Here is a 10,551-nt window from a genome sequence, read left to right as displayed (position 1 = left end):
TTGTTGTTGTGCGCCGCTCCGGTCAATATACTACTATAATAATAATAATAATAATAATAATAATCTCAGGACAATTCACATAGCGCCATCTAGACCCAAGTTAAGCTAACTAAAGCTTGTGTTATGGGTACTAGACAACTGATACAAATACATAGATAATTTTTTTTTCGTAAATACATACATATTATACATAGAAAATACCCAGACCGATACAAACAATCATACTCATGAATACAAATGTTTGTGCCGTGCGAGGAATCGAACCCGCGACCATCGGTCGTAAAGCGGTGTGCTAGACCGCTAGACCACCGAGGTCGTCGTATATACTACAAATGTATGAAAACATCACGCGCCGGCGCTCAACACAACTCTAATGTGAGCTCACGGGTGACCTACGCGGCGCAAACAACCACACATTATGAGCTCACCGGTGACCTACATGGCCTTTAACGTGTTAAGAATTGTTGCAAAAAATTAACAGCTGATTTTAAACTTGTGCATTTGCAATACAGGACGTTACACTCTTATATCTAGCTACATTAGCCTTATAGGCTGGTTTCATTATAACCACATTAAGTACATAATCCATTGCATATTTACTACGTTTCTAACTAATAAGCTTTTACAACAACCTGAAATACTACTAACGAACAATAATTTATTAAATAATAATATAACATTGCCAAAATTAAACATTAAAATATATAAATAGAAACAAAAAAAAATATATAAAAAAAAATATTGCTTAGTCCATTAATATAAACTGAATTGGTATTATTTAAATTTTTTATCATTATAAGATCGAAACGCATTTGAAAAAATCAGCTGGCGCACGCTATACCTCTTCTTCATTTTCGGTCGCTGCCTAGACGACAGACATTCGAAAGGTTAATGTATAAATAATTGTACTAATTAATGGTTAATATTGGGTATAGAGAGTAAAGTACTATAAAATATACTAGCTACTTCATTTCATTATGTTTAGTTAATATCAAATGTATTCACATCTAACAAAACATGGTCATGACTATACATATATACAACGCCGTCTTAAACTAGGCTGGGGCCCTTGGGCACACAAGAATTTGGGGCCCTTTTGGAATGTAAAAAAAACATTAGGTAAGAACATAGGAATAGGCGAAGTAATTGGTATAATGGCGTAGTATATGCCTTGTAAATACCTTTTGATAACATTTGTGAAAAAATGTAGTATGCCCGACAAAAATCTTTTGAGAATAAATGAGTCCTTCGGGGGGCCCCTGAGAATGGGGGCCCTGGGCACGGGCTTCGTGTGCCCTTATGGTAAAGACGGTATTGCATATATAGTTGCTTCACGTTATGTTGTCTAAACATCAACCTACTCTGTTCCGTCTCTCTTGGATATTCTGCTCTGTTCTAATTAATAAATTATATTTGTAAATTGCTGCTGTTCTATTATAAAATAAAAAACCTATTGTAGGTTATGGGCCCAGTAAGCTTCCACTGCGTAGTAAAATACAGTACGTTATATATACGAATCCCCTAAATGAATATCTACGTTTTTACATATGAAAACTTCATTGTAATATGTGGTATATAAAAATTAATTTATATCAAAGAAAATAATTTTACCTAAACCAAAGTCCAGTTAAGAAGCGTGAACTAGAAATTTGACATTAAATATATTATTAATCATAAGAACCCAATTCGAAAGAATCTAATTAAAAAAATAAGTTTTTACTACCCAGAAACTTAAAATAAATATAAGTATAAGTACTTAAGTTCTAAACGCTGAAAATATGTCAGTACTTAAATGTTCTATGTATTACAGTTATATATAATACAATAAAAGCAGTCTGATATTGTTGCGTTGACTAAACCACACCCATTTTAAAATTTAGACAAGCCCAGTCCACTCTTGGTGTATTGGCGCCAGCTAGACCCAATAAGGAACCCATTAAAACAACACCAACCTTCTGACAAATGCAAGTCCACTATTGATGTGTGGATTCCACATAGTCCTAATAACTGGCCAATTGTAACCAATCAGTGGACCAAACTTTTGAGATATACAAGCCCAGTCCACTATTGATGTGTTAGCTTCCTCTAGACCCAATAAATGGCCAATTCAAACCAACAAAGAGGACCAAACTTCAGAGATATACAAGTCTAGTCCACTCTTTATGAGTTGGCTACAGCCAGACCCAATTGAAACCAACAAAATGGACTAACCTTCTGAGATATACAAGTCCAGTCCACTTTTGGTGTGTTGGCTCCAGCTAGACCCAATTGAAACCAACAAAATGGACTAACCTTCTGAGATATACAAGTCCAGTCCACTATTGATGTGTTGGCTCCAGCTAGACCCAATAACTGACCAATTAAAACAACAAAGTGGGTCAACCTTTCGAGATATATGAGCCCAGTCCACTCTTGATGTGTTGGCTCCAGCTAGACCCAATAAGTGACCAATTGAAACCAATAAAGTGGACCAACGGGAGATAACGAATCACCCATATATAAGGGGAGAAGATGATTAGGAATGAGGACTAGTAAGTCCACGTGATCCTTCTAGAAACTTTTACGAATGTTAGACTTGGACCACGTGGGGTTCACTAACTTAGCCTCATAGCCATCTTCTGCATTCTACAATTAGAACGACGTTTTAGGATTTAATAGTATCTAACTATATCGACTAACAATTTTACCCAAAAGTTACAGTTATAGTTTTACTTCCTAGGTTTTGTTCACACTATTTGCAAACTGTACACAAAATTTACTATTATTATAGTTTATTAGGTTTAATAACCCTGGATAATTCACACAGCCCCCCATCCAGTCCCAAGAGCTTGTGTTATGAATACTAGATAACTGATAAAAATATATCAATACATTTTTTGTAAATAGATACATAATATAAATAGAAAGCAACCTAGACCGATACAAACAATCATATTCATGAATATGAATGTATGTACCGTGCGAGGAATAGATCCTGCGACGATTGGAACTAAAGCAATGAGCTAAACCACAATGCCACCGAGTCTGTCAAATGTGTTAAACCTTGGCGTTCACATCTCACAGCCTTGTCTCACAGCGGTCATACAGGGTAGCTCATAACCACTGAAAATCCAATTAAACAAGATCTGAAGATGTTTTAAGATTTAATTGATTAACTACCTATGTCGAACGAATCGTCTTTCACACAGGAAAGAATATCTGTATACATCTAAATATATATAACTCAAAGGTGACTGACATAGTGATCTATCAACGCACAGCCCAAACCACTGGACGGATCCGGCTGAAATTTGGCATGCATGAAGATGTTATGATGTTAGACGTAGGCATCCACTAAGAAAGGATTTTGATTAATTCTACCCCCAAGGGGATAAAATAGGGGTAGAAAAATTGTATGAATCTTTGTCAATTTTAAACCCATGGGGCTGAGACTTTGCATGCATAAAGTTACTATGACGTAGGCATCCCCTAAGAAAGGATTTTGATAAATTCCTCCCCTAAGGGGATAAATTAACGCGAGCGAAGCCGCAGGCAAAAGCTAGTCTATGTATATTTTGTATGTATTCACCTAAAACATATATTATTATCAGTTATTTAGCCATAACATAACTTCAACTCCATTTGGGACTAGATGGCGCGATGTGTAGTCTTGATATCAGCTTCATAACAAAACCGGTACTTAGTTTGCGACTGGGTTATTAGTTCTAGGGCTATTAATATTGTTATTTCCCTCATTAAATAATTCACATTATGTTATAGAGCATACTGTACTGTAGAAGAACCTTATTGTTTGAATACCTTCAAGTTAGTTACCATTTAAAATCCATCGACCATTGGCTACCACTCTGATATGACATATCATAACTTGACCTGGATCAACGTGAACAGCCGCTGCGGCTTCACCTGCACGGACTCGTACATCACAGAGTTGAGTCCGTCCTCGCTGATGTGCTGCTTGTTCTCGTACATGATGCGCGCCCGGTCACTGTTCTTCGGCTCTGGATGATGGAGTAGCATTGTGTATTCTGACATTTCTCGGGGAAATCTGCAAATACATTCATTTATTAGTTGTATTACAAGGCTTTCCGCCAGCGTGGATTATAGGTTATCGAACGATTAAAGATCCTTGCTCAGTAGTGGGATGTTATATAGCCTAAACCTTCCTCTTGAGTCACTCTATCTATTCTAACTATAAAAACGCATCAAAATCGACGTAATTAGGTACTGACAGACAACGGGAAACGAAATTGTTTTATACTTTATAGCGGCCCGCCAAGGCTTCGCACGGGTACGTAACAAAAATTTCAATAATTGTAAATTTTAATACATAAAGCACTCACAACACTCTATCTATTGTTACAAACTGCATTAAAATCTGTTGCGTTGTTTAAAATATCTAAGGAAATAGACAGTGGCTGCGACTTTATTTTATACTATGTAAAGATGAATCTGTTTTATTAAATTTTACCTTTGTCGAGCCATGAAGAACACTATCAAGTTCAATACAAAATAACTTAGTCAGTTTTTATTTAATAAATATTAATTTAAAATATATAACCATGCCACCACTGTAGGAACAGACCAACCAATCCGGGGCACTCGCGGGCGCCCGACCGCTCGCTATTCTATAAATATGTTAACCGCACCAACAGGATAAGTTGTATAGTTACGACACGTAATTTGGTCGATATAAAGTTTTGGGTATTTTACTAAATAAAACAGCTTTCCATAAGAGGGCATTTAAATCACACCATCAAAAACCCTGAGATCCTCACGCTCATATCCGGCGCCCATAACCTATATTTATTAAATAAAAAAAAAGTAATAACTCTCAATTTAAAATATGTTATTTAAGGGATAAGCAGAAAAGACAGACACAGATGTGAGGATATAAGAGCAAAAACTAACTTGACAGACATTCTTGTACAGATAGACCAACAAAAATGGAGATCGACTGGGCACATGATTCGAAGCAAACCTGTAAAATGGAGTACTTGTGTAACTGAATGGTATCCAAGGGAAACAAAAAGATAAAGAGGTAGACCACAGAGACACTGGGATGATGATATCAAGCTGATAGCAGGCCCCTACTGGAGAAGAGCACTGGAAGGAATTAGAGGAGGCCTTTGCAGTTGTAGAACGGATAGGATTCAATATCCCACCGAATTACGTGAGAAGTGTCACCTGTCGTCGTGTCCGACTGTTTGCAACCGCGTCGGTACACAAGCCACGCTAGCAATTCTCCCACTATGAGAGCATTGCAATTATTAAATTTATCTTTAGGTAAGGTCCAAGATGCTGACGTTTATACAGAAGCCTTGCCTTCCATAATTACTAAAATAAGAATATTTTTATCATCGTATAATTTTAAGTAGTATAAATAGTTTTAAAATATAAACGTGTTGGCAATTAACTGTAAGTTTATATTGTGTTAATTAAATAAATAAATAAGGCACTCTGTACTGCGGGATATAATATAGATAATGAAATTAATAATTAAACATAAAAAATTTAACTACTTAACAAATGTGCAAATAATAATAGTAAAAAAATATATATAATAATAATAAATTTATAGTATAATATAATAATATGAATGAACATGAATGTAACAAAAAAAAAATAATGTATAACAGTACAGAAATATAGGCTTCTTTATCTTTATCTTATTTAAGAACATACCTCTGGATACTCAATTTCCTGGAGTGTATTCTCTCCGCAAAATCATCGTCCTCTCCACCCCAGCCTTGGAAGCGATTAGAGAATCCGTTCACCAGCAGATACTGTTCGGAACGCATCGCCAGCACTCCACCAACCAAAGTGTCGTATGTCAGCACAAATCTGAACTTGTCTATGCTGGCACTCATGTGACGGGGCTCCTTCATGCATACATACAGGTTCCCTTCATCCAGTGGCAGCAGATCCACGTCATGCAAGATCAGACATGGAAACTTGTCAGCTATGGCATATTTTGCTCCAATATTGTACAGCATGCCTTTATTCCACGGTTTCTCGTCCTGCTGTTCAATTACATATATCCTGAAAACTTACAAGGTGCATATTTTAAATAGTATCTTGTCTTGTATTATAATCTATGGGTGTGATATATGTTTTGTGTTCCAATCTTGACATTTGGCTAAATCATCGGATACCCAGATAGTTTTTTTTTTTCCCTTTCTCTTTCCATCTGTCATTAGCCTTATGGCTATAATCAGATATATTGTATATATATTTTTTTATAATAACCCAGATAGAGTGACATTTAAAAAGAAAAAGGATCTTAAATGAGGTATGTAGTTTTATAACAAAAGTGATGAACTAAACCAGTGAGGTGTATATCAACACCCAATGCTTGAATAGCACAAAAACTCAAAATACTAAAAAAAATGTAAATACAGTCTTCTACACTGATACGTAAACACAGGTGAGCCTGTCATATTGACATGTTAAACGTGTCTAAACATGTTCAAACGTGACTAAACGTGTCCAAGGGATCTATGACAAACTACAAGGGGTCTATGACAGCGGTCATTTTATGTTTACTTCATGTTTTTAACACTAAACTTTACTACAGTTAGTAATTTACAAAAAAAATCAATATCAGGTAAGAATGGAGGTCTACCCAAAACCGAAAAGTATGGCAAGGGGTCTATAACTCAAAAAAGTTTGGGAACAACTAAAAAACATAGACTATTTTAGTCTATGTTTTTATGATATTGAACATAGACCAAATGATGGTCTCAGTGATCTAACAGTTTAACACCACTTTACTTCCAATAGTCAAAATCATTTCTGATGGCCACAGGTATGATTACTTGCACAGTACAAACATTTGCATTCATGACTATGATTGTTTGTATCAGTCTGGGTGTTTTCCATGTCTATTATGTATGTATTTATAAAAAAAGAAGTAGCTATGTATTTACAACAGTTCTTTACTACCCATAACACAAGCTCTGCTTAGATTACAAGTAAAGCATTGTGTGAATTGTCCTTAGACTTTATTTATTACGTGCTGTACCCGCAACTTTATCTGTATGGAATTTAACTTTATTTTTCTAAAATAAAACTAGCCTAAGTCACTCCTTATTATATCAGCTATCTGCCAATAAAAGTCCTGTCAAAATAGGTCTAGCAGTTTCAGAGATTAGCCGGAACAAACAGACAGATAAAAATTGTTAAAAATGTTATTTTGGTGTATGTACCGTATTTATATTCATATGCATGTAGTATAAAATGGGCATTTCAATCTTACAAACTGACACTCCAATTTTATTTATATGTATAGATTATTTTGTGAGTTCCATGAAAATGTTCATATATAAGTGACAGTCATCACTTTCCATCAGTTTGTTTGCCAATTTCCTAAAATACTTGCTTCTCTAAGTAAAACATGTAACGAAAGAAACAAATATGATAAATATAACATTTATTAAATTGATGATAATCACATTATGAACCTATTAGAGCTAACTCTTTATGCTGATAGAAATAGAAATAATCTTTATTCAAATAAACTCATTACAAGCATTTTTGAATAGTCATATTTTGATTCTACTATTCATTCGGAATGCAGATTCATCACAAGAAGAATGAGCAAGAAACTTGTGTGTTACTCTTTTTAATAGATGTTTTTTTATATAATAATACAGTATACCAAGTAAGAGACATGCGATAATCAACTTAGAAATTGCTACGTACTCATTATTAATTTAATCAGATAATATTGTCAGTGCTATAAGTTTTTCTATAAAACATTATTGTATGTGTGTAATAGACCAGTGGAGGATGATAAAATTAGCATAAGGTCAGGTCAAGTAACCCCTCTTGGCATAACTGTGGTTTATAGGAGGAACTGCATGGAGGCTATCCTGACATGGTACATTGCTAGCAACAGGGTTATTAGTCCACATTACTAACAATCCCCTTCCGTCTGAAAACTATAACATTACAGAAAAAACTAACAACTAAAAAAGCACTATAGAAATAAAGTAAATAATCATAAACTTACTTATAATGAAGATGTTGCTTCCTCAACCAATCATGCATATAAGGGACGAATGTATCCAATTGATTTTGCCTCTTCCTGTATGTAACCAGTACAGCAACACTGAACAGCGGATTGCATTCTTCAGGGGTATAGCTGCCATTCATAATACCTTTCGGGGAGAAATTATCGTGTTTTCTAGCAACTTCCGAAGGGTGATACGATTTTTGTTCTCCAGTACTTTGTCATAGGTGCAGTCTGGCACGGACTTTTTAGGAGTTACAAACGGAGTGACCCCTGTGAATAGCTTGTCCGACAGATCTACTCGGGCCGTGTGCGGATAATCATATTTGCCGTACGATGCAAACATCTGTACTATGCCTATGAGGCAGAGTATCAACATTACAAAACAGCATATACGTAAGTGAAGAATCCTACTTTCCAGTGAAGCCCTCGCCATTGCTCCGCAGTTATTTTAGCACTTAACAACACAAAGGTCGTTTTTCAGTTATCAATTTAGTAATGCCTGAATATTCGGTATTAAATAATAATACCCAAGTAATGTACTATTTAACTACTTTATTTCCTTCGTATTAAAGGATCGTTTATTAGTTTTACGTGGTTTCATGATAAACTTTTTATATAATTGTTTAAAAAAATTTATTTATAATAATTTCATAAAACAAAATCCTTCGCTATATTTCATATATAGTGTTTTCTTTAAAATAGTGAAATGTATATAGAAATTGACCGACTGAAACTAACTGAATTGACCACAGATAACCTACAATTTTTTGTCTAGACTTTTTTCGGTTATGTTTATTATTTAACGATAAGGCAAAGGCAACTGCGTCCATACAGCCATGTCTGCACGTTTTTGATGTTCATAATTTTCTTAGTTTATTTTATGTTTTGAATTGTTAAAATAATGTATTTGTACAGTGTTCTTGAATCTTAATGGTTTCTGAAGAAAGTGCGAGACACTAACTTCTCCTCACGTCGCCGTCGTATCGAAATACCGCGAAACATCGGAACACACGCCTACCAATATCAGGAAGACCCTTTTTATTTAAACTCATTGTATCGAATAAACAATTACTTCAAAATCAGGGCTGCCATAATAATATTTTTTATTACAGAAAGTGAGAACACTGAAATACGCAACACAACGTCAAGTTCTACAGAAAAGCACATTACCAATAGATAGTATCTATCATATTTACGTTACAAGAATTTCATGATTTTAGATTCCCCATGCCTTTGTCACAGTTGGTCACATTTTTCAGGCAATTTTACAATAAACGAAGTGTAAACTCAGAAACAACAATTAAAAATTATCTTTATATAGATGAAAAAGAATACATTAGCTTTTCGTTTTACACTTGATATAAGCAGACTTTGTAAAGGATATATTTTACATTAGCGATCAAATTCGGACCATTGAAATAGAAATAATCTTTATTCAAATAAACTCATTAAAAACATTTTTCAATAGCCATATTTTGATTCTACCACTCATTCGGAATGCAGATTCATCACAAGAAGAATGAGCAAGAAACTTGTGTGTTGCTCTTTTTAATAGATGTTTTTTATATAAATAATTACAGTATAACATGTAACCCAACTATCGTGTGACGCACCATTAATTAAAAATGGTAAAGTCAATATCATGTAACCTGAAACGGAACGTCAGAGGCCAGAGCCAAAGTAATCTATGTGACATTGACAAGTGGATGACGGATGATTGAACGTAGGCAGCGGGAGTTTTGGAGCGAAAGTGTTGATATTATTATAAAAACAAATAAGAGATAGGTAATTGTGAATATTGTAGGCATTGAGGTGTTTCTCTCCCTGACTAACCGACATTACGCCTAAGTCGTCAGAATACTAGTGATTTTAAAAAACAAATAAGAGGCATGCGATAATGAACATAGAAATCACTACGCACTCATTATTAGTGTAATCAGATAATATTGTCAGTGCTATGGATTTAAAGTTTTTCTATAAAAACATTATTATCGTTAACGAATTCTTCAATTTTGTAGTAAGCTTTTTTGCAAAGGAACTGTTTTATTTGACATTTAAATCTTTTTTCTGGCAGATTAATAACAGACTCTGGTATTTTATTGTAAAACCTTACGCAATTGCCATAAAACGAATTACTAACTTTAGCCAAACGACATTTAGGTAAAATCAGTTTGTTATTGTTACGTAAGCTTTTATTGGTGCAATCACTAACTCTTCTGAAACTGTCTATATTCTTCCTGGCATAGATGATATTTTCATAAATGTAGATCATAGGTACGTCATAAATGTAGTCATTATTGGATCTATACCCATATTGCGAGACGTGATTTGCCTTTGAACAAGCGCTATCAGGCAATGAATAGAGCTCAGATTGAAAGCCTAGAATTGACTGTTCCGCGATCATACTACGACCTACTTGACTTTCGCAAAATAGTATCGAAAAATCGATCGAATTAGTTGCAATTCGATCAAATATATTTACTTTTAAATCAATAATTCATTGAAATTATATGAATAAATACAGATAAGTTTAGTTG

General features: G+C 34.5%; 1 pseudogene; it reads right to left on the bottom strand.

Moving 5' to 3' along the window:
* Window positions 1-3,733: 3,733 nt before the first annotated feature.
* Window positions 3,734-8,737, bottom strand: LOC131842118 (beta-1,4-N-acetylgalactosaminyltransferase bre-4-like; annotated as a pseudogene).
* Between the last annotated feature and the right edge of the window lie 1,814 nt (window positions 8,738-10,551).

Source organism: Achroia grisella, unplaced genomic scaffold, assembly GCF_030625045.1.
Source record: "Achroia grisella isolate CSIRO2021 unplaced genomic scaffold, CSIRO_AGI_Agris_v1 utg20701, whole genome shotgun sequence".
Lineage (NCBI taxonomy): Eukaryota > Metazoa > Arthropoda > Insecta > Lepidoptera > Pyralidae > Achroia > Achroia grisella.
Note: the sequence above shows the minus strand (reverse complement) of the source record. Positions and strands in the feature narration are given on the sequence as shown.